General features: G+C 36.0%; 1 protein-coding gene and 2 long non-coding RNA genes across 8 annotated transcripts in view; all 3 read left to right on the top strand.

Moving 5' to 3' along the window:
- Nucleotides 1-26246, top strand: part of LOC105962293 (putative disease resistance RPP8-like protein 4) — a 77955-nt gene that overhangs the window by 32861 nt on the left and 18848 nt on the right. The window lies entirely within an intron of this gene.
- Nucleotides 5797-6927, top strand: LOC148772728 (uncharacterized). The gene is made up of 2 exons (XR_016031607.1): nt 5797-5871; nt 6360-6927. It is a non-coding gene; the product is annotated as an uncharacterized LOC148772728 (long non-coding RNA).
- Nucleotides 15828-18012, top strand: LOC148772727 (uncharacterized). 6 transcript variants are annotated; one of them, XR_016031622.1, is made up of 7 exons: nt 15831-16191; nt 16319-16427; nt 16681-16725; nt 16825-16925; nt 17272-17419; nt 17490-17544; nt 17817-18012. It is a non-coding gene; the product is annotated as an uncharacterized LOC148772727 (long non-coding RNA). The 6 variants fall into 6 exon arrangements; XR_016031619.1 differs by having other exon boundaries at nt 16289-16427; XR_016031623.1 differs by having other exon boundaries at nt 15828-16427; nt 17496-17544.

Below are 26246 nucleotides of genomic sequence, written 5' to 3'. Positions count from 1 at the left end.
GGAAAGAATTTATACTTACATGCATATGCTTGACTCCAAATACTCACCAAATTATTCTACTCTACTAATATCGAACATTAAGTTATTGGGATCATTGGGGCTTTGTGGCTTTCAATTGTTAGGCTCTTTGGTTCGAGGTAGGAAATATGGGTATATGTGGCTATTCTTCTTGAATTTAGGTGATTACGCCAAAATTTGAAAGATAGGCGTTTGAAACAATGAATTCACCTCTACGGACTTTAATAAACTCGATTCTCAAAAGTTCAAAAGTCTCCACTTTTGCTTTTGAGACAATGGATCGAGTTTTCAAAAAAAATTCAACAACTAGTCCTTATTTCTCCCTTCTAGTCTCTTCTTCTTCTCTTTCTTTTCTTTTTTTTTTTGTTTTTTTTTATATAGAAGCATATATATATATTTGTCTTCTTTTAATTTTTTTTTTCTTCTTTTTTTTTTTTTTTTTTTTTTCTTTTTTTTTTTTCGAAGAAGAAGAAGGACCTTATAAAAAATTTCGACCGAACTCCAAGGGGTAATTTTCAAGAATCTCCACCTATTCTACCTTATACACATGGCTAAAAGAAAGAACACCTTTTCTCCGAGGCTCAAATCAAGGTTCTAAGGAATTTCGATAAAAAGGTCGGCTTGAAAGGCTCAAACGGTTCAAAGAAGGCCCAAATCATATCCCAAATCACTTACTACTCAATACTTCGTATCATAAATTTCCTAAGGTGAGTCTTAAAACCGAACATAGCATGATCTAGCACAAATTAATTCCAAATTTAAAATACAAAACATTCAACAAAAGCAATGCACAAAATGTGATTCCTAGCAATAATTCGCTTCTAAGTCCCGTTGAATCGAAAGCTAAACAAACATCAAATCCTTATCACATAAAACAAGCAATTTCATCATCAAACATTGATCATCTCTCATCATCATAAATCATCGATGCATTCGACTCAAGCATTTTTTTTTTTTTTTTTTTTTTTTTTTTTTTTTTTTTTAATATATATTCCGGAAAAACGAGAAAAACAATAAAAACGAATAAAACCTAATGCATGCAAACTAAAACAAATAAGCACAAAAACATGTTTTTCACCCCCAAACTTAAAATTTTCGTTTCCCTCAACGAAATTAGCACAAAGTTTTAAGGATAGAAAACACCTGATTTATTCGGAGTCGGTGTGATCGGGGTGCTCCTCTCTCGCTCTCTCACGCTCGTCCTCATCAGAAAGCTCGGGTACGGGCTCAAGAATGGGTGCCGGTAAAAATTGGATGAGAATCGGCCTCCAAATTTGGTTGAGGCAATTTGTCGAACACCTTGTGGGCGTGCCTTGAAAGAGTAGATTTTGGAGAATTTGGTTCGATTCTCTAGCTTCCATTTGTGTGTGGGAGTTTGAGAGAAGGAAAGAGGAGGGTTTAGGAAATAATGGGGGAAAAAATCTAATTTTTTTAAAGTTAAAACGCCCTAAAAATCGTCGGACGGCCGTCCCGGTTTTTGTGCTGATTTTCGGACGGCCGTCCGACATCTCTGTCTCCCCACTGTTCACGGGACGGCCGTCCCATGTTTGTGCCTTATTTTCGGACGGCCGTCCCACAGGCAATGATGCCGTTTGGGGCTTTCTGTTTCCCAGACGGCCGTCTGAGATTTTGCTTGCAATTTCGGACGGCCGTCTGGACCCCCTGACCATGTTTTCGACCCTGAAAATTAAAATTCAAATAGATTAATTAGAATGCATGCCTATGAAAATAAAAACGAAACGAAAAATCAAAGAAAACTACGAAAAACAATAAAGCTCGGGTTGCCTCCCGAGAAGCGCTAAATTTTAAGTCTTCAGCCGGACTTTGCTTCTTGAAATTGTTATGTCCAATCCAAAGCCTTGTAGATTGCGCATCCATCCATGAGCTTTGTCACTTCAATTGCAACCGATACAGGGATAGGATTGCAATATGTCAGGGTCCACCTTAGCTTGAAGTCTTTCTTAGTTGTAATCAATCGGTACGAAGCCAAGATGGGATCTTCATCACCCGCTCCCTCAAATCGGTACACAAAAACCTCACGTCCGCGTATAACCTCCACTTCAAACACATTCGTCTTCTCATCAACCTCTATTGATGCCTTCAAAGCCACGTCAGGAATAACAATAAGATCATCAATTTGAATATTTGCACTAACCACATCCATCTCCTTCTTCTCTTGTTCCGAGACATCTTTGGAGTTGAGCTCGATTGCATTCTCATATTCATCCTCCTTAAGCGTCTTCATAAGTTCCTTTTCCTTCTCATCGACAATAAGTTCTAGGTCTAAAGGATTTTTCTCACTACAAGTTGTAGACGGATTTTCATTGTTGCAACCATTCTCGATATTGTCTGAAATATTTTCAAGAGACCTTTGGCGCTTGAATTCTTCCAATTGTAACTCCAGTCTTCGGATAGATGCTTGAGTGGATTTCATAAATTCTTCAAGGACGGAGTTCAAATAACACTCCTGAACAGTTGGTTCTCGTGGCGTGTTGGTGTATGTGTTCCAATAACCGCCGTTGGTGTTATCTATGAAATTATTCGCTTTCGGTGCATACCAACATTGGTTAGTGTAATGATCTCCACCACATCTTGAACAAAGTAACGGCATATTATAGGTATTTTGGAGGTATTCGCCAGACGGAAGCCATTCGTATCCCGTTTGAGGTGCGCGAAAATTGTAACCTGACATGTAACCAAAGAAAAAAAAAATATATTAAAAAAAAAAAAATTAATTTGGGTGAATCGTGAAAATTGTTCAAATTTAGAGCTAGAATAAAATAAATAATTAAAATATTCCCCGGCAACGGCGCCAAAAACTTGTTGGGCGAAAACCTACACGCAAGTGCACGTATCGTACAAGTAATATAGTGGACAATTAAGTCCGGATATCGAACCCACAGGGAATATTTAATTATCTAATCCTAGACGCTAAATTCTACCAATTATTATCAAGCCCACCCTACACAGTCGAATTTTGAGAGAATTAACTAAATTAAACTAAATTAAAAGCAAGCAAAAACAAGAAAGCAATTTAAAACGAAGATTTAATCAATGAAAACAAGCCTAGGATTTTATTCTTCCCCCTATGTGATTATTATTCCCCCAATTCCTTCAATTATGCAAGTTATTAACCCGGATTATTAACCTGAGATGCTAAAATAATCATAACCCGCTTCCGCGTGTATTACGATTCTAATACTCTAGATTCAATTACTATATTCCTATGCAATTAATTCTAGAACACAACATTAAGCACAAATCTCAATAATGGCTACCTAAGAGATTAACTATATTCCTATGTTAATACCACAAAGGCTCTTCTACCACAGTTCTAATTATTAACCCGATCTTCCGATTCATGCGATTAACAATAACATAAAAGCACATAAGTTGATCAAGTTCATGCACTTAATAAAACAAGTAGAAGAAATAATCCGGAATTAAAAGTTGCATAAAATCATAGAATTGGGTTCATAAATCCCACATAGGGTTCCAAATAAAATCCTAGAAATAAAGACTTAGCTACTCGTAGTTCTTATGATAAAGAAAATAAAATAAATAAATAAGAAAAACTATGCTTGAGTCTTCGTTGATCTTCGTTCCTCGCGATTTGTGGTGTAAAATTTCGTGCGTATGGTGTAGGGACTTGTTGCTTTTATAGGCTTTTCTTGATAAGGAAGTAGTAGAAACCTACTAGGAATCTATTTCCGCCACTTTCCTCCACCAGGATTTGTTCTTCGATTTTCGCCATGTTGGAGTCCGAATTTCGGAATGTTGCGTAAATAAGAGTTGTAGCCCTTGAAATTAGGTTTCCAATGCCGCCAAAATCAGCTGATTTGGAGTTCGTATGAGAGAGATATGCTCGAAATGGTGGACACTGCCAAAGCTGTGGCGAGATTCCTTCTTCCAATTTGATTTATTTCCTTATTTGCAACTTTTTCCTTTCTTTTTGATCTTTTTTCCTTCATGGACACCTAATTATCGTTTTCACCTATAAAACACAAAATCAATCAATTAAAAGCACAAATATAATTAAATCTAAACAAAAGATCCACGTAAAGTAAACGTATTGAGCGTAAAATTTACACTCAACAGCTGCTGTTGGAGCAGCCTTTGGCGTTGCTGATGGAGCCTGAGACAGATCAAATCCAGCTACCAATGGCTGTCATCGCTGAATTTTTCAAGTTTTCCAGCGAACAAAAAAATTGAAAAAACACAATCATCAACATCACTATACCTTAGAAAAAACACATGTTTATATATAACTATATGTCGCTATATGTTAACACACGTGACTATATATGACTATATGTATATGACCACATGTGACTATATATGACTATATGTATATGACCACATAAGACTACATATATGACTACAATTATATGACCACATGTGACTATATAGTGTAGTTTGTATTTATAGACTCAAATACCAATTTTCAATACGACAACAACTCTAATCGGTTGCAAGAGAACTGTTTTGAATTGAAGAACACCGTCCACTTCTTACCTCCGTCTCTCTCTAAAATCTCAATCTGAAGGCTCTTCCACCATTTTCTAAAAAAAGATGATGCAAGAAATGTGAATGGGCCACCCGGATTTCACCTACTAAGCCTCTCGGAGTATCTAGAACCAGATTCGAATCCTTCCACATGGCACACAAGGTTCTAGTTGGGGACACTCCTTACGTCCCTACCAAAAACATTCAAGTGAGTTTTAATTTTAATTTATTTAATAACTTTTATTTTATATATTTTTTTATGAATTTCAAAATAATTTGGTTTAAAAAAAAAAACTGGTATATATATACTACCAGAAGGAACATCCTTCATCTCATCAAAATAGCAAATTCCCACTATTTAAATCAACAATCTCTAAACACATTCATCCAAGAACAGAACATATAAATATATATATATATATATATATATATATATATATATATATATATATATATATATATACTAATTAGGTTTTAGGCACAAAGCAGCATCTTTCACATACCGGCGGGATCAACTCAACGTCACAGCGGCGGGCGGCGGGGGGCAGCAGCTGGCGGCGAAAGGCGGTGGGGAGCAGCGGCGAAAGACGGTGAGTGGGTAGCAGCCGGCGGCGGAAAGCAGAGGAGCAGCGGTTGGCGGCGGAAAACGGTGGGGAGCAGCGGCGGAAGGCGGTGATGGGGCAGCAACCAGCGGTGGAAGGCAATGGGGAGGAGCAGATCTGGCGAGAGAGGAGAAGATGGAGAGAGAGAGAGAGAGAGAGAGAGAGAGAGAGAGAGAGAGAGAGAGAGAGAGAGAGAGAGAGAGAGAGAGAGAGAGGGGAGATGTGTCGTTTGGTGGGTGTGAGACGGAAGATAGAGAAATTTAGGGAAATATGGTATTTATTGAATTGAAATTAAAAGGGTAAAACAGGTATTTTAATTTGTCTAGGGGGGTCTGTCAAATTAAGATTAGAATTTGGGTTTTTGACTAGGAAAGAAAAATCAATAGGACCTATCCATATATATTTTCAAAACTAGGGGTTATCCCTCATTTCCCCATAACAAAAACCTCTAATAATAATTAAAATCTGAAAATAACAATTAAAATATTTAATTAATTTCTTCCAATCTCCAATTGCACTTGGGCCCGACTCATTAATAAATTTCGGCCCACTTGTTTTCGGCCCAGCTGCAAAACTCAATCCCACTTCACTTCCAAAATTATTGCCGTTCTTCAACTCACCACCGTCGCCACCGTTGTTGCCGCCGCCGTCACCGTCATGGGTCATGACATTCTGCTGCAGGCGGTGATGGTGGAGCTTCTGAAGAAGTTTGCCGACACCGTGAGGCTGAGCTTTGCGGAGTGGGGTGTTGTTACGAGCTCATTCCGGAAGACATAATTATAGCTAGAGGAAGAGAAGACATGCAGAAAAAGAGACGAAGAGGGAAGAAGACATGCAGATTATTCAATATTATATTTACCGCACCTATATTACTAAGACGTAGTTAATAACGCGCTTCGGTTTAGCGTTTTCAAGCCTTATCACGTTTTTATTAGTAGCGGCTCTCATCATGACACGTGGCCGAAGAATAAAGGAAGAAAAGGAAGAGTTGCTGGCTAGTAAATCGTTATTACGTATTTTATCTTAAGTAGCACTTTCTAGTTATAGATTGAGTATAAATAGGGAAAGTTGAGCTGAGAGAAGGTAGCTGATTTTTAGGTTAAGTTTTCTTAGGTTTTGAGCTGAATGTTTGGACTTGTTTCTCGAAGCTTTTCGTGTGTTTAAGCTTCCCGATTCAATCTCTGTTATCTGTAATTTCCATTTATCAATATATATATTTTGTGTTGCTATCAGGTGTACAAAGGCAACCTCCACAAGGTGCCGGATGTTCCCCGCAATTGGCCGTGCCCATCTCCGACGATTTCACCCAAGGACTTCAAAAATCTCCTCCGCCGCCGCGCCAGAGCCCTCTCCCGCCTCCATTCCTCCGACGACGACGTAGCCGCGATTTCAAACCCTAATCCCAATCCAGAGGTCGCTAATTCTGCTCCGATTCTCCCCGATAATGCCGTGAGTGATAACGATGGTGGTGTTATTGCTGATAATCCCTGCTCTGAAGCTGAATTGCTGCCGACGGGGAATTTGAAGGATGAAGAAGGGGAAAAGGAGGAGGAGGAAGTTAGAGAAGAGGGGAAAATGGCGGATGAGGGAAAAGATTCTGTGAGGAAAATGATGGAGGAGGAAAATCCGGTGGTACAGGTACTTTCCTTCGAGATTTTATAACATTTTACGCGGATTTGTAGAACTTTTTCGATTTTTGAAGTGATGTGGAGGATTTGGAATTTCTGATATCTCATGTGAATTAATTTGCTCGTTACTGTGTTTGATACGAACAAACTGAATTTCGTCATGAAAGTTCAAATTTTAAAATTCATTTGTCCTTCACGATTGTGTTTCTTTGCGAATTTGTTCGTACTTGCAGTTACAAATAGTATCTTGTAGTAAATCAGCATTTTTTGATGTGGTAAAGGTAATTGTGCAGAAGATGTTTGGCTTTCTGGTTTCGGTATATGAATTCGGGAACAGGGTTAATAATATGAATGTTCGTCCTCAATGTGGCTAGTTTCGACAAAAGCAAAATAAATTCTGAATGTTTTTATCATATTTGTTTTTCTACTTTTTTCGACTTTGCGGCTCAGCAGATTGGGTTATGAGTTTAACTAGCTATAAGTTTAAGCTAATGGTTGATTATGATAGCAAGGAGAATTCACTAAGCAATATGTATAGCAACCAAATATGAAGCTTCTATACGAGTTTCTCCATTTTTTTCTGTAATAGAATTTGCTTATCAAAAGTTATCAGTGTTGTTGTAGTTGTGTACATATTTATGACCCCTATAAAATGCTTACAATTACCCCCCTAAGGGTAATTTCGTGTACAAGGGCAAAATTGGTATTATCGGAGGAATATTCGGGAGAATCAAAAAGATTCTATCGAGTTTAACACCGTTAGAGCGATTTGTAAGATGTCTGCATACCTCAGGGGGGGTTTCGTAATTACGAGAACGTGGGGGGAATTTCTGTTATTCAGACTTACCTCAGGGGGGTTTTGGTAATTTGCCCTATATATATATATATATATATATATATATATATATATATATATATATATATATATATATATATATATATATATATAGGGATAATTAAATTTTTGGTTCCTATACTTACCATACAAAATGATTTTTGTCCTCAAACATTTTATGTCACGGTTTTTGTCCTCAAACTTAACACTTTTTAACAATTTGGTTCGGCCGTTAGATTTGATGTTAAGTTGGATGGAGTCAGTCACGTGCGCCTCACATAACATCCATTTGGTAGACAAAACATGAGCTCGAAGACAGCTAATCACGCCTCATTCTCTCTCCCCTAATTTCGTAACCCCGCTCTATCCCTATCATGCAATGAAAATGAGTTTTTTATTTATTATTATAGTCTCATGTCCACAACTGTAAAATATAGATCAAGAGATAGAAAGAGAGGTAAAACCATGTGTATAAATTTGACGTGCAATTTTTTATAACATATCCCTTATTGCTGACAAACTCTATCGAATATGCTTAATCAACTATTTATTTGGTGGATGATGAAATTGAGGTCAGCAATCAGGTGGATGATAAAATTGAATAAAGGAATTGAAAACAAATTTCATATCACTTCAAGTTCATACTCTACTCTACCAAAAATAAAAAAATTGTTAGATTTATAGGAATCAAAATTAATATTAAAAAAAGGGAGAGAACCGACGAATAGAAAAATAAATGCATTTTCATCAAAGAAGTTGCGGAAAATTTCCTATCCAACCAGGTTGATGAAATAAATGTGTATAAATCAAACTTGCAATTTCTTGTCAAGAATCTTAATCCATGGTCCAAGATGACTGTTTTGAGGTGAATTTCGTGGTTTACATAGGGTTTTGGGTTAGGGAATCGGGTAGAGAGAATGGGGACTTATCCGTGTCTTCCAGCTCATTTTTTGTTTGCCAAATGGACGTCACGTGAGGCGCATGTGACGACTCCATCCAACTTAACAGCCAAATTTGACGGCCGAACTAAAATTATCAAAAAGTGACAAGTTTGAGGACCAAAATCGTGGCGAAAAATGTTTAAGGACAAAAAGTGTAATTTTCCCTCTTATGTATAAAAGAAAAAAAAAATGGTGTATTTTTAGGGGTTAAAATATCATATTACACATTAGAGATAATTTTTATTAGGCAATTAAGTGATAATGTTAAATCATACATTGTACTAATTATATATACTGAAATGATTTACACAGGATTGAAATTACGAATACCGTTCATTCTATTCCTGACTTTTTCTCTCTAAAACCACCAAAACCCCCCAAAAGCCCCAAAACTTAAAAAACCCCACAACAATTCTCACAAGTCGTCCCAAATCCGAAAATCTCTCTAAAATTAAAGGTAATTTCTCATTTAAATTAGTTATATGGGTTTAATTTGTGGTTAATTTGGTGTTAATCATGTGAAAACCCCCAAGAAATCGTGTTTTGGGGGGTTATCTTGTTGATGTTGCGCGATTTTCACGCCCAAAACGAGCATGTGATAATCGTTTACACGCCCAAAATGGGCGTGGAAATGCACTTTTTTAGTTTATTTATTTAATTACAATCTTTTGTTTTTATTTCATTCATTAGTTAATTAATTTGTATCATTGTCAGACTATTACGTATTTTTAGGTTTTTTTTATTATCGACAGGCTGTTATTTATTCTTATATGTTTTTTTTAATTATGACCGGATTATTATTTATTTTTATGTTTTTTTTTTATTTTACATAAACATCAAACAAATATATTACATAAACATCAAACAACACAGAACTACATAAAAAGAAAATACATCAACAATTGTTTAGAATGGGAATAAACATCAAACAATACAAGAACTACATACAAAAAAAATACATCAACTACTGTTTATAATGTCACACGCTCGACGTCTACCCCACCAATGCATCGTCAAAATCTATCAACTCATCCCTCGAGTTAAATAATTTGGTTACTATAAAATGCTCACTATAATCAACTTCGAACATAAAATAATTTTGTTGCTCTTCCTAAAATTACGAAACAAAATAACGTTAAAAGAGTATTAGAAAAATAAAAAAAACTGCAAAAGTGGTTGGCGCCCAAACGGGGCGCGAGAAACAGTGTCGCGCCCAAACCGGGCACGAAAAGGCCGACTGGGCGCCCACTTTGGGCGTGGATTGGTCTTTTTTGCGTCGAGTTTGAGCGTGAAAATCATTTTTCAGCACCCACTTTGGTCGTGAGTCACGGTTTCCCGATTTATAGAACAAAAACGAACAAATTTTACCTCATTGGATTGTGTATCTCAATATTCATCCGATGCACTCATTTTCCTTTGTTAATCGCTACAATAAGATGGGTTTTGGAACGATTTCTTATATAAAAGCTTGAGATGATTTTTTTTCTAGAGAGAGAAAGAGAGGTAGAGAGTGAATTATTGTAAACCCTTATTCATAAAAATGCTACCACAAATATCAAGTTTTTTATATTTATGGAGGTAACGTCTTTATAGAAATTTGAGCCCAATTTCATCGGCATTCCTTGATATTTAATGGCATCATTGATTTACATTTAATTGAGACCTGTTATGAATGATAAAGTAGAAGATTCGTCAGATTTCTTTCTTAACATGGATAAGATAAATATACAACCATATTACATCAATTACATAAAGTTGAATTAATAAATATGGGGAAAAATGTTTATAGACGGAAATTTATCACTAATACATATAGCAAAACACCATCAAAATGAATTGAAATCTTAATTTTGTCGTTTAAATCAATGTTATCAGAACCGGACCGGACCGGACGGTCGGACCGGTCCTACCGCGACCCGCCACAAAAGCGGTTCGGTCTGACGCTGAAAACCGGGATATTCAAGAACCCGGGTCATATGTCAAAAACCCGGTTCGACCGGCAAAACCCGGCGAACCCGGAAACCGGTCAATGACCCGGGGTTTTATCTAAAACACTTCACGATGGCTGTTAGTGGCCGGATTTGCGCAAAATTCGCCGGAGGTGGCCGGATCTAAAGGCTGTGGGTGGCCAGAATTCAATAGATCTGACATAGAAACTGAAAACAAAAAAAAAAAAAAAAAAAGGAGAAAAAAAAGGGGAGAGAGACGGGAGGAAGGTATGTGGGTAGAGGTGATAAGAGGAGATAAGGTGGAGAGAGGAGAGATAATAGAAAAGAAAAAGGGGTCATTACCAATACACCCCTCCTATAGATAAAAAATAGTGATATGTTCATGCTATAATTCTTTCTTTATGAAAACCCCTTAAAATATTTAATTCCAATTTTACCCTTATACTACTTTTTTTTAATAATTATCTAGTATTAACAAAATTCCTATTAATAAGGAAACTAAATCCCGCACGTTTTTTTATTATAATTATCTACTATTTACAAAATTCCTATTAATGAGCCACCAAATCCCGCTAATTAGGAATAATTAGTATAATTTATCGCAATTATTTATTTTTTCTCTCTTTCCATAATAACAATTTAATTCCTAAAAATGTGCTTCCAAATTCCTAAAAAAATGCTACCAAATCAAAAAAATATATATATTTTCGGATTTTATTTTTTTATTTTTTATTTTTATATTATTTTCGGACTTTATTTAGCCATTTTTTATTTATTTTTATTTTTAATATTTTTTAATAAAAATATTTTTTTTAATTTTTTTTTATTTTTTAAAACAAAAAATTGAAATTTTTCTCTCCACAAGTTTGCAACCCGAATATGACTATAGTTGAATATGACTATATGTGACTATATTAACTGTAGTCATATTCTTTCTTTACATTGTTGTTTTTTTTATTTTGAAATTAAAAATTCCGATTATATGGCATAGTCATGTTTACCAAATCATATAAAACAACGAATATTCCCTATTGTTTACGAAAACAATCCAATCAGTATCCACACAAAAAATCAATTTGAATCTACTTACTAGAAGTCAACTTGAAAACGAGAAGATAGATTATATTCAACAATAGTCATATTCATATTCGGAAAATACATAAATATGACTATAGTCATATTCGAATATGACTATAGTCATGTAACTGCTGTTGTTCAGATCAGGAAAAAAAAATTGAAAGAGAGAGTGGGGAACAAACAAGAAATTCATAAATCACTAATCGAGTGAATCAACAATAGTCATAATTATTAACAGAACAGTGAGAATATGACTATTATGTGAGTCATATTCAGTAAGTCATATTCAGTAAGTCAGTAAGTGAGAATATACCCTCGCCATATCCATCAACATTGTAAGTCATCGATACATCCCTCGCATTCAAACTGCACCACTTATCGGTGACAAAAGCCAACGAGGTCTTCATACACAAAATCACCCTGACATATCTTCACCCAAAACGAGCCTCCATACTTCAACACAATCATCAAGGTTGACGACATGTTGTGCAGTACTACACAAAAAAATTTGAGAATGTGACTACTATGTGACTACTTCTGATGAATAAATCTGCACTACTCTGTAAATGCAAAACACATGATATTATGTGAATTCAATTCAACCACAACAAACACATTGAAACTTACACTAACATATCAAGTAACGCAAAAAATAAATTACAAAAAAATTACACTAGCGTATCAATTAACACAAAACGAACAAAAGATTTACTGAGTAGCCACAACGTGACTCTGTGTAAAACGGAATAAATTTTTCAATCAGTAACGATCCTTTACACCAATTAAGACGACCCAAAAGAAACAATAAAAATTCGGTTCTACATACACACATATCTGGATACACACACTACAACCCAGCCCCATTTACAAAAACCAACAAAAATAAAGCAGAATCTCTAACCTTCAAACGCAGTTTAACTCCGGCAACGAACAAAGAATGTTTGAACGACCATGAAATCTCTATTCTCACCTAATCTCGGCTGAACTCACGTCTGTATATCAAAGAGAATCACGTCCGCCTATAATAAAGGGAAACGGTTATGGAAAGATATCGTGATTAAATATTTGATTTATTATAAAAAACTGTTAATAAGGGTACTTATGTCTTATTATGTTTAATTGAGGGGGTTTCACTAATTAAGTTTGGGATGTGGGTTTGTGCAAAAGTCTTAAAAGTCAATTGGGTTTTACTCATAATATTTTTCATTTGAGGGGGGTATTGCATATTTTCCCAAAGAAAAAAAATAAGTATAAAAAATATATAAGAAAAAATTGGGTGTGGAAAATAATAAAAGGAATAGTTTATATATTTAAAAAGTTAATAATAAAAGGGAAGAGAGTGTGAAAAATAAAATAACATATATAGAAAATATAAATTTAAATATTAAAATTGATAAAATAATTAAAAAATAAAAAACCCGGGTCAAACCCCGTTGAACCGGTCCAACCGTGACCCAAATGCCTATTCGGTTTTGTGTCCGGTCCGATTCTGATAACATTGGTTTAAATTGAACTTTACCCAGTATTAATTTTACTCCAATCTTGTGCATCGCACATTCCAAAAATCTAGTATCTATAAGATAAGGGTAAACTACAAACACCACCCTGAGGTATGGTCAAATTACAAAACCCCCTTCTTGTTTGGATAATTACATCAACCCCCCTCAACTATGATTTTTTCTTACACCTCCACCCTTATGGTGCCAAATTCAACATAATCATCTAGATTCCGTGGAATATGCTCAAGTTTGTACTCGTTTTGTGTAAAAATACAGTTTCCAATGCACCACAAACTGATATATACAAGCTAAAAATCACATATTATGATCACCTTGCTTCATAATGTAAAGTTTGAATGGGATAAAACGGGTACAAAAGTAATAATATTCCATATAATCTCGAAGATTCCACTAAATTTGAGGAGTTGAGGGGGTGGTTGTAATTATCCAAACAAAATGGGTGTTTTTGTAATTTGACCATACCTCAGGGGGTGTTTGTAATTTACCCATAAGATAAATGTAACAAAAAGAAGTACATTTAAATTACAATAGAAGACACACAAAGGTACATTTAATGCAAGAATATTGAACAAAAGATTCCACCAAATAGGTTGTCCATATAGAGAGGACAAGGATCTAGAAATTCACATAAGTTAATTATTTGACTCTACCCAAAAACTAAACAAGGAAAATTTATTTATATTAAATTATGCATTAACTTCCTAATAACAAAATAGAATTGCCCAATTAGGAGTAGTGCAAAGTGGAGCTGCTTGGTGAAGCTGCCAATTTGATATCGGTTGAAAAATACTAAATTGCAATCTCGGTACGGTATTCTTGAAGCTTGTACTTCTTTCCATTCAACTAATATAAGGAGCAATGTCCCACAAGGGATGGCCTAGCCGTTGGAGCAAGTGAGTTTGTGTCAACTGACCTAGTTTTAATTCTTTTGCCAACGGTCGCTACGTGGAGCTTGTCACACATGGTTAGCCTAGTGTGGTTTATATCTCTCCTATGATTTGCAAGCTATTATACAATAGTGTAGATTTACCCAGTGCACCTATATGGTTGGCTACGGTTTCCTTCATTAGCAAAAAAAATAAAAAATATAAGGAACAACGATGCAAGGATGAACCTAGAGGTTGTAGCAAGAGAGCTTATGTCAATTGACTCAAGTTCGAATCTCATTGTGAGCGGTCGTTAGATTGAGTTTGGCACACATTGTTAGCCCAGTGTGATTTACATCTCTGGTATGATTTGCAAGCTATTCTGCGAGAGTGTAGATTTACACAGTGCTCCTATACGGTTGGTTCTTGGTTCCTTCATTACAAAAAAAAAAAAATTAAGGAGCATCTCGTTCCAGTTAGCTTGCACGATATTCAGGGGAGCAAGCAATTTGATTCTCTACACCAAATCAGCACCATTGACTGCAAATGGATAATAATCTTGGATGATTGTTAGTTCAGTCAGCTGAACTGAAACTTCTATTATCTCTTAGGTAAACGCCTTTGAGTGGTAAGCTTTTCTCCGAGGTCCTCTATCTTTTAGGAGGATTTCTTCGAGCGGTGATCCAAAAAATGGAGGAAAATGAAGTTAATACAAGCGACCAAGAATTCGGTTCACCACTTGAAGAAATCCACCAAGAGATATAAGATCCTAGAGAAAAGCTCACCACTCAAAGGAATCCATGTAAGAGACACAGGGCTAGGTATTAGAAAAGTATTAGAGACTTTAGTTTATTCTTAACTCGAACAGACTACCGATATGCAAATTACAACTCAATATCCCTCCAGCTTAGAAATTTTAAGAGATACTTCTTGAAAATCTTCCATATCGGGCTTTTAGTAATCCCCAACATAATAAAAGACTCTAGAAACAATCGGAAAACTTTTAGAATACTACTAATAAGAGTTCAAATGGAAAAAAAGAAGAAATGATAATAAAGATTTCGAAAAATAGGTGTTAAATGCGTACTTGATCATCTTCGTAGTCAACTTGGACACCTTGTACGGAATTTGTCATAACTTCTTCTAGAAAACTCCAAATGACGCACCGTTTGAAGGGTTAGCAACTACACAGGCAGAGCTTTCCAGCCATATAAGATTAATCCCAGTCACTCCGGAATTAAGTATGAAGCTGACTTAGAAAACTGGTTCAATATGCTCATTTTTCTGCAACTTCATTAATTGTGCTCACTAACCTTTTCTGTTAAAGGAGGATAGTTACTGTTTCCTCAATTTCCCTCGTGGTTTCGAGCCCATGACCAAATAAGTCATTGGTGCAAGGTGCTCACCACCATGTCATTGAATGTGACTACTCTTGATACTTCTTTCAATTCAACTGAAAAATAAGGAACATCTCGTTCCAATTAGCTTGCATCGAAGACAAAGACCTTTTACCATTCGTGGTTGTTGCAATTCTCCTCCTGTGAAAGTAAAACAAAATGAAATTGAATATGCATTAGCCAAATTCAAAATACAAGGGCAAAATGAAAACAAGAATAATGCAAAATACAACGGTGAAATGGAAAACAATTGCTCCCTCAATGCAAAAAGATACAAAAGAAATAGAATATGCAAAATAAGCACTACAACATTTTAGCCTTTATACGACGCATGTTTTACCCGACGGTTTGAAAACCGTCGTATAAAAGACCGTTCTTGACGCTTTTTAAATCGATTTTGACACATAAAAACCGTCGTATAAAAAGATATTGGACACATAAAAACCGTCAAGAAAAAAACTAATTTAATATAAAAATAATCTTAAAAATGAACATGGTTTTAAATAATTAAATAAGTAAAAAGTTTCCTAAATTCACTTTATTACTTTTTCTCTTCCCGTCGATATATCTAGAAAAGCTAGGGCTTTTCTCCACCGCCGCTATCGCCGTCGCGGTCGCCACCTCCACCGCCGCTATCATCGTCGCGTGGCGTCGCAATCATATATCCACCGCCATCGTCGTCTCCATCGCTATCCCCTCCTTCATTGTTGTCTCCATCGCAATCGGGATCCCTTCCTCCACCGCCATCGCGATTACCACCTCCACCGCTACCACCAACGCAATCTCCACCGCCACCGCCGTAGCCACCGTCGTCTCCATCGCCAACGCCACTTAAGTCTCCGCTTTCTTCTCGTATTGATTTTTTGCCCTAAAATTTCTATCTACCTACGTTTTAATTTTTGAACATTTTATTAGATAAATTTTTATTGTTGCCAATCATCATTTCTAGACTGCCGAAATTCACTGTCCTCTTCTTTAGCTCATTGGCTTGAATGTGCAATAGAAAGCTTCAACCAACGTTTTTGGGGATGTGAATGCTGTCTCTATGAGCTTTGGCTCAATTGATTGCTTTCAGATAGTTTATCTAGGTAAAGTATTAATCCTTTCAATTTTAATTTATGTGCTTTTCTTCAAGCATTTGACTATGTAGATTTGTTTATTTTTCCTCAGTTTTGAATGACAAAAAATGCATATTTTTTTAGCTGTATAATATCTTCAATTTTTTTTGGTGAGAATCTTTTGTGTTGCACTTTTGTATTATTATATTTCATGTTAGCTTTAAACCATTTTCAAAGGTATGAAATCTATCTTTCAAGAAATAATTATCTGATTATAACACAGATTCACGGATATATGAATGGTCCTTGAAGTCATCAATATCAGGAGGTATGCATATAATAGTGTTCTGAATATAATAGCCTTAAGGTCTACAATTATCTGTTATCGTGAATTAATTTTAGGTGTAACTTGTTGGTCTTATTTCAGGTTGCTGCTCTCTTTAATGCAGGAACAACTAAATTCCATCCACCAATATCCGAGCATCTGTCCCGTGAAGCAAATGACTTCTGGTTATAATGTTTACACAAGTATGTAGCTAATACTAGCAATTTTCTTTTCTTATCCGCGTCTCTATGTGAATGATTAAATTGACACTAGTTAATCAACCCTCGAAGAATAATGTTAGCTATTGGTGTTTTTGTATCAGATTTTTATTCCCTTCTGACTAAGTCTTCGTGTTCAACTCATAAATTTTGCACCATTTACTAAAAACAATCTGTTTGAGGTTGTCAAAGGTATTGCGCATGATTTTGTTGACGAGGTAATTACTGGAGTCTCCGTACTCAATAATTTCCGTCAAGACTTATTTATGTTGGTGTTTTCTCTATGAGTTGATGTATATCCTTGCGTTCTCATAACTTCTTTTTCCAGCAGAGTAAACCTCTGAAATCGGAGTGTGTTATACATGCTCATTCATCCGAGATTACCGTGCCTTATCATAAGTCTTCAAGAGTTACACATTCGTTTTCCTGTGGAATGAGGGTTAGAATTCGTTTTGAACAGAAGATTCTTTTGAACGAAGGTTAGTATTGTTATACTTTAATCATATGCATATTCTATATCAAGAGTAGTAATTAATTTTAATTTGGTAGGTGCAGTGACCTGCAAGATGACCTGGTTCAAATTGGAAGTGTCTACCGGTAATAGGTAGTTTCTTGATTTTGGCTTGACAATTTCATACTTCATCGGTTTTCATGCTCTACACTTTCAGGTATCTTTGGTAATATTTCTGTTTATATGTAATATTTGGTAATATTGATTGTTAAATCTCTAAATCTACTAGTACTTAGTTGTGTGAGCATGTTTCCTCTATATGAAGCAGTATCACATACATCACATGTATTAGTTTGTTGTTTATTCTCAGAGATTTTTTCACATGAGTATTTAGTTGTTTACTGATTAAATGCACATATATACAGGTTTGAAGTTGGATATTTTTATCACATGGTGAGAAGAGGGCACATGGTGGCAGGAGGATATTTTTGACATCTTTATATTTTTGCGTTTGATTGTCGAGTATTGTGTTCATTTAACTTCAAATGTAGATGTTATTTTGTTGATAGGTTTTGTGAATAGAGTTTGGTTTTAATGTATTCTGCAGATAGGTTTTGTGAATAGAGTTTGGTCTTAATGGCTATGTTTGTTACCGTTTTCAAATTATTTCCACACTTTCCCCAAAATGAAAATTATCTTTCTACACTATTTTCAAAAACTTTCCCCAAAACAAATTCAAATATTTCTCTCTCTAACTAACATGATTTGACGTGAAAATTGTCTTCACTAAAATACAAAATCAAATCACTTTATCTTTTAAATTCTTCTTCCAAAATACTTTTTTCCAATACCTTTCAGACATGATTTGACTTGCTACAGTACAAATTGTCTCCTCCCAAAACACAAACAAACTTTATTTAATTTTCAAATTCTTCTTCCAAAACATCTTTCCCCAAAATAAAATGGAAATGGAAGCCCAAAAGCTTACCAAACACAGCCAATGTATTCTGTAGATAGATTTGGTGAATGTAGTTTGGTATTTGGTAGGCCTAATAGAAATTTCAAATGTAAATATTGTTTCGAAGATATATTTTGTGAATAAAGTGGTATCGCATACTGTGCAGAAAATTATTATTCATTTTTGGCTTTTTTGCATTGACCATTGACAGGTTCCCAATATATTATATACTAGACAACTATCCTGAATGTGGGACAAGAAAAAATGCAAGTATTCCCGACGGTTTTTAAGTGTCGGGAAAAACTTTTCTTGACGGTTTTTTTGTACACAAAAGTATAAACGACGCCTTTTTTCTTGACGGTCTTTTGACGATTTTGCTTTTTATCCGTCGTATAAAGCAATATTTGTTGTAGTGAAATTTACAAACTACAACAGCAAACTGAAAGACCTAACCCAATAAAGAGTCACATATTCTTCAAGGTAGCATTTTCAAGCTTCATACTCATCGCTACATTCATTTTATTCCTCTTCTCAGAGGTAAGCAAAAATACCGAAAACCCGAACCAAAAACCGAAAAAACCCAATATGCACTGTCCCGACTTAAAAATCGTATGTACAGCAAAATTTTCATAAAAACTGGAAAAAACATTGGATTGTGTATGAAAATCACAAAAATACACCGAATTGATTACCGAACCCAGCCTATTAGAGTAGAAAACAATGTCATTTTGTCGCCTAGTATAAATATTTAACTTCCCTATATTTCCTTAATTTCTAAACTATGTTTATCATATAATAATTCTTGCACCTATTGAAATGTACTAAATTGAGTAGGTTAGCAAAATGAGGAATGAGTCCAAACTTTGTTGGTCACTCCCTCAAAATTCCTTCGACCACTCTCTTCATATGGAACTCACTACCAGACTAATGAGTCCATCTCTACATCTTAGCCGTTGCCCCCATACCGCCGGTTTTGAAAGCAACAAAGACGCCCAGGGTGATATCTAAGAGATTGGGGCGGGGCTATGATTGTGATGTCTCTTACACGACAAGGGTATTATCTGAGTGGTATTAAGGTGCACTAGTAGAAAAATAACTTTTTACTAAGATTAATTTTTCTACGGTAAAAAGACGTAACAAAAGGTACATTTTACTACGGGACAATCTTGAGAGTCGTCGTAAATGCTAGGATTTACCGTAGCAAAAAAATATTTGCTTTTGCCATTTACCGTAGCAAAGTTTTTGTCAGGTCTGTATATGGTGCGGGGCAAATACATAGCATAAGCCTTTTTACTACGAATTTGGTACATTTTGCTACGGTGTATTAGATCAAGGGTTCCATTCCTTTAGGATTCAATTGCAGGTCCTTCAGAACGCCCATTCGCTTTTATTTTCTAAAAAGAAAGAAAAAATTACACAACTCTTACCAAAGCCCAAAGGGAAGTATTCATGAAGAAAGAACCAACTTGAGGTTCTAGCGCAAGTCGCAGTATGCCACTTGATCGAAGAGTAGTGTTGAATTCGTTCATTGAGAAAAAGGTGTTGGGGCTTTCAAGTTGGAAGGCTATTAAGAGCTTACCCATCCATCTGGAAAGGAAGAACCAAGAAGCACAAAACATTACAAACAAATAATCTCTAGAATGACAACACCTATTATCGGCTTTATAGGACGATTATTTCTGTCACACTATTATCACAAATAGTCAAGCACTAATTCAATATACAATAATAACATAAATTGAATTAGTGACAACAAAAATAAAGCATGAGTGGCAAAATACAAAATGTTGTCACTTAATAAGCATTTAATGACAACTTTTAATATTGTCACGGAGTATAAGCATTAATAAAGAAAATAGTAAGCAAGCTTGCCAAGCCAAATCTACCAAATGCCCTAAAAGAGAGTAATAGTAATCCATCTCTCCTTCATGCTTAACCCTAACTTTAGGTTCATTCCCAAACAAAAGTAAATTGAACTTCAATCAATAAAAAAATTTCCAAATCACCCAAAAATAATAACATAAACGAGGCTTATTCCATACCTATATCCATTCAAGTTCTACATTACACTCGTTGAAAATTCATCGAGTAATCTACAATCGTACAAAGATATAGTATATATTTCACCTAATAAACGGAGAAATATGACTTGAGAACACTAGAGATAATAGAATGACAATGAACACCGCTTCTCAGGGAACTTCAAAATACTAAAAGAAATCCAATAAACACAACTAAAAGATTAATTGGGCGGGGTTAGCCAAGGTAAACGTGATTGTATGTCGGGCTTTAAAGACCCTTTGGGCAATTTAACCGCAAGATTTTTAAGTATCCGTTGTTGGGATGCGAGTACTCCTTAAACGGTAAGCAACTGAGAAACTCAGCACCATGACGAGGAAGTTTCTGCTCGAATAAAGTGGAAGGGGGCCAGTCTTTCAATTTCAGAATTTCGGGCCACCCTTCCTTTAAAGAAATGGTGGATATTGATATCTACCTGTGTAAGTCACAATGAATTAATAAACAAGAAAATGGAAGAAAATAAAATTATATTAATTCTAGAATAGTAATTCTTATGAGTATCAATCAAAAAGCAACAAAAACTGACCTCACAAAAGTTGATCGTGTTGAAGGTTTTTAATCTGACGAAAGGCACGATACATAACCATGGGTTCCCAGATTTTCTATTCGGCAATGTAATGGTTGTGGCCCAAATGTGTCTTGAGCCTATAGCCCAATATCTCAATACACACACACTTGTCTATTGGAACGGCCCAAGCAGAATAAGCCCATTAGTGGGTATGTGCTAGAAGGCTTAAATCTGAACCCTTGGTTCCAGATTGATCTCAGCCGTTCATTCTAGCTGACTCTCCCTGATACGATCCGCACAAGCTCCAAGACAAAGAATTGGAAGAAGAGAAAGCGAGTGAGATTAATGGAGCCCTTCGTGTTGGGATTGAAGAGTAAAGGCTTGAATCAGGCCTTTGAAGAGTCCGTGGTTTGGAATTGGAAGAAAAGGAAGAGGAAGAATTCGTTGGACAAGTCGAATTCCATGCATCCGAGATTCTCGCCTATTCTGGCAGAGTTTACCATTCGAGTTATAACTCTCGCATCTGAAGTCCATTTAAGCTGATTCAAAATGATTCGGAAAGCTAACTGAAAGATCTACAACTTTCATGTTTTGAGCGAAGAGATATTCGAAGTGGAACAGTGTCGAAATTGAGCTTTAATTGCATGCACGTGCACAGCCCAATGTCGCGAGATTAGAAGGGTGATCGAGAAGCCGACTTGAAGATCAAGTTATTTAATTTACTTATGCACGTTTTTAATTTAGGTTTTATTATGTTTTTATTATTTAAGAGTCTTTTATGGTTAGGATTTGCTTATTTATTTATTTCCTTATTATAGTTTAGGTAGGAGTCCTTTTCCTTGTGAAAAAGAAGTCTTTTTAGACCTTATAAATAGGTTGCCAAATTGGCTTATTTTATAGGACGAATTTTGATGATTTAATTGAGAATATTCTCTTTGGTTCTTTAAGAACTCTTCGAACATATCGGTGGATTCCGTTTGTTCACCCCGACTTACCAATCGATCTTTCACAATCGATTGTGGCGTCTTCACATACCAAGGTTCTTGCCTCTTTATAGGCAACGGGTCGCGGTTCCACCCTTTGAATCTTTGTTTTTGGATGTTTTCGATCTTGATTCCGCGTAGGGTATTAGGGTCCCGTAACGAGTTCTACGGGGTTCGTATCACTCCATCTCCCCTTGTATTCATTTCCCGTTTTGTGCCCTAGACAATCTATGTTCTCTCATTTGGTCCCCCTCTGCTTCTTTCTTATTTTGCTCCAGCAACCATGGGCCATCCGCCGCCGTCCTTGGCCGTGCTTGTCCCAGTGGTTGTCGCTTCAACGGCTTCATTTGACTGGAGTTCCTATTTAATGCTAAGAGATGAGTGGCTGAGGGTATGACCTAGACTAAAACCCTAATTTCAAATGCCTTGCCTTCTTCTTCGGTGAGTTGGACCTGTGGTGAGTGGGTGAGGTGCTGAAAGCATCTTCTTCTTGGTCTTTCCTTGAATCTGGGTGGTTTTAGGGTTTGAGTGCAGAGAGAGGGATTGGTATTCTGAGAATGGTGCAATCCTAGACTGTGTGTGTGTAACAGTGGAGACCTTAGTGAATCTCTGGTGTGAATTGGTTTGGAAGACTGAGCTGTCTTCAAATCAATACTTCTGTTCATACATTTATTTATTTATACTTTATCTTCTGTTTACTAATTTTTATTCTGAGTTTACTTGTAAGCTTTCTTTGGGTAGAAACTCTACAGTGGTATCAAGAGCTTGGTTGCTCGAAGATCTGCTTGAAGAATGCTTACATAACCTAACTTGGTTCTGATAAGGTAAGTCACTCTGAAACCCTAGTTTTTCGTTTCCTGGTTTATTCCTGTGGAGGTTGGGAGCCCTGTGTGGCATTGAGTTGGCCCTGTGTGGCGTGGAGGCCCTGTGTGGCACTACTTGGCCCTGTGTGGCACTATTTGGCCCTGTGTGGCAGATGTGCTCATATTTGATTTATTTTTCCAGCTCTCTATGTGGTTTATCTTTCCGCAATTATTCCTACTGTTAGTGTAGCTTAGGATTGCTCTCAACCACCATTTCTTGTCCGGACCGCCTTTAGTGTCGCAGGAATCTGGAAAGGGGGGGGGGGGGGGGGGGAATCTGATTATCCAGTGTGTGATTCTTTGTGATTCAGTGTGATTCTTTGTAATTTTGTGTGATGCTCTGTGATTCTCTGTGATTCTGTGTAATTCTGTGTGAGTTTGTGCCTCTTATCTGTGTGAATCACGAATGCATATCCTGTTGCTCCTTTTGATGGGAAAGGTGACTTTTCTATATGGCAACAAAAAATGAAAGGTGTTTTGGTTCAGCAAAAATGTTTTAAAGCTATTACTCTAAACTATGAAGATACCACACCTGCTGCTAAGAAAGCTGAATTTGATGAACTTGCTTACTCCTTGATGATCTTGAATTTGAGTGATTCTGTGATTAGAAAATTAGGAAAGCAAGATAATGCTAAAGCTTTATGGGAAAAACTGCAAGATCTGTACACTGAAACCTCTTTGCCCTCCAAAATGTTTTACTTGAAAAGTTTTTCAGATTTAAACTAGATTTGAGTAAAGACATAGATGAGAATCTGGATATTTTTACAAAGCTAGTTCAGGACATTAAATTAACTGGAGATAAAAACATTGATGATTATACTCCTATTGTGCTTTTAAATGCAATTCCTGACACTTATAGTGATGTAAAATCTGCTATTAAGTATGGTAGAGATCAGGTTACTCTTGACACTGTCATAAATGGTTTGAAAAGCAAAGAACTGGATTTAAAAACCAATAAGGGTAACAAATCTTTTGGTGATGTTAACTTTGTGAAAGGAAAGACTAAATTCAAGTTTCAAAACAAGGCCTCTTCCAGTAATAACAACCAAAATCAGTCTTTTCAAAAACCTAAAAAGGGCAAAGAGTGGAGTAAGAACAAGATCAAAGGCAGAAAATGCTATAATTGTGGTAAACCTGGTCATTATGCAAATGAATGTACTGAACCTAAAAAGGATAAGAATAATGAACAGGCTAATGTTGTTGTTGATAATCTGGGTGATGTTTTCATGATTGGTGAGTCTGTGCATGATTGTGTCAACTCTGTGATCTCATCTCTATGTGATAATGATTGGATCTTTGATTCTGCATGCACGCACCACATGACACCAAATAGACACTTATTTACATCCTATGTGGAACTGAAAAATGGCAATGTATCTATGGCTGATAGCAGTGGTATAAATGTGGTTGGTTTAGGAACTATTATCCTTAAGTTTGAATCTGGTTTTGAACTTATGCTTAAAAATGTGAGACATGTTCCTAATTTGAGTAGTAATTTGCTTTCTGTGGTTGTACTTGAGGATAGTGGTCTGCATGGAAGTTGGGGAAATGGTTGCCAAAATATTATGAAAGATGATCAGTTTGTGTTCAAAGCTGTTAGAATGCAAAATTTGTATGTGTGTTCTGCTGAACCCTTGTTGCATGCTAATTCTGTTAAACATGATCATTCTAGTCTTTGGCATAGGAGGTTAGGTCACATAAGTGCTAAAGGGCTTGAGCTATTGCATAAAAACAATTATCTTGATAATGATTGTGTGTCTGAACTGCCCATATGTGACTCATGTATTTTAGGAAAACAGGCTAAGGTCCAATTTCCTGTGTCTCCTTTCCCTATGCACTGATATTCTTGAATATATACATGCTGATGTGTGGGGCCCTGCCCCAGTTCCTAGTCATGGTGGTAATAGATACTTTCTCTCTGTGGCTGATGATTTTTCCAAAAAAGTGTTTGTTTTCTTGCTGAAAAATAAATCTGATGTGTTTCAAAGATTTAAAGCATGGAAAGTTTTAATTGAAAACCAAACTGGAAAGAAAATTAAAACCTTGAGACCAGACAATGGAACTGAATTCTGTAATGCTGAATTTGATGCTATGTGTGTTGAGTCTGGCATAAAGAGGCATAAAACTGTAGCTTACACTGTAGCAACAAAATTCTTATCTGCGATTTAGACAAACAAGAAAAACTTGCACAAATATAAATTTATTGGATTAAAATAAAATATTGCGGGTTACAAACTCTAATTTAATCCTCTGATTATTCTCTCAAGAAAAATATATGATTGACTTTGAATTTCGGAGACGGGTCGTTGACTTGATCTTCTCCGGATTTGATTTGGATTTGAATAACGTCTTCCAAGGGTCTTGCGACTTGAATCTCGGATCGAACGCTGAAATTTGACGGGTTTTGACTTGAAGATCTTGGAGTTCTTGATGGATTTGGCCCTTCAATCTTCCATTGACCTTGATTTGTTCTTGAAGATCTTGGAGTTCTTGATGGATTTGGCGTTCAATCTTCCTTCGATCTTGATTTGTTGAAGAACGCCCTCGATTTGATGAAGAACGCCTTGAATTTGTTGAATAACACTCTCGATTTGACGAAGAATGCCTTGAATTTGATGAAGAACGCTCTCGATTTGATGAAGAATGCCTTGAATTTGATGAAGAACGACTTGAATATTGTAGAGAGAATTTTCTCTACGTTTTTTCTCCTTCTTGAGTTGTGTTTTGAATTGTGTAGAGAGGGTCCCTATTTATAGTGGTAGAATAAAAGTCCTACTTAAAGTCTACTTGATGACGTGGCGCGATTTGATTGACTCTCTTTAAATTGATATTTATCTCTTATAACTTGGAAGAGAAGAAATAATCCTATTGGCCAATAATTAATTGATAAGTATCCCCATGACTTGTCTTGCAAGACAAGGTATAATTTAATTTAGACAGAATTTAATTGGCTAATTTAATTAACCAATTAATTAATTTTATGCGTCTACAAACGCCCCCTCGAGACTTGTTCACGGACAATGCATCTTGGAGTGGATGAGTCTCGATAATTGCTCAACTTCAATTGCAGCTTGATCTAGCAAAGCACATATAACTTTTGAAATCATGATTGGACTTAGAGAGATTATAAGTTGCCTACGTGCCCTATAGAGGGATCAAGTCATAACGTAGTTCAAAATATATCATTTTGAGGGATGTCATGCACAGTTTACACTCATGTGGACAAGGAGAAACATTTGCAGTTTAAGCTCGTGCTCAAGGAGCATTTGACTTGAATCTGTAGATAGTTTACTCTCGTATCAAGGAGCCTTGACTTGATTTGGATATATATATAGTTTATGCTCGTATCGAGGCCTTGATATGATTTGGATATATAGATAGTTTATGCTCGTATCAAGGAGCCTTGATTTGACTTGGATATATAGATAGTTTATGCTCCTATCAAGGAGCCTTGATTTGATTTG

Source organism: Erythranthe guttata, chromosome 1, assembly GCF_056151865.1.
Source record: "Erythranthe guttata isolate IM_541 chromosome 1, IM_541, whole genome shotgun sequence".
Classification (NCBI taxonomy): domain Eukaryota; kingdom Viridiplantae; phylum Streptophyta; class Magnoliopsida; order Lamiales; family Phrymaceae; genus Erythranthe; species Erythranthe guttata.
Note: the sequence above shows the minus strand (reverse complement) of the source record. Positions and strands in the feature narration are given on the sequence as shown.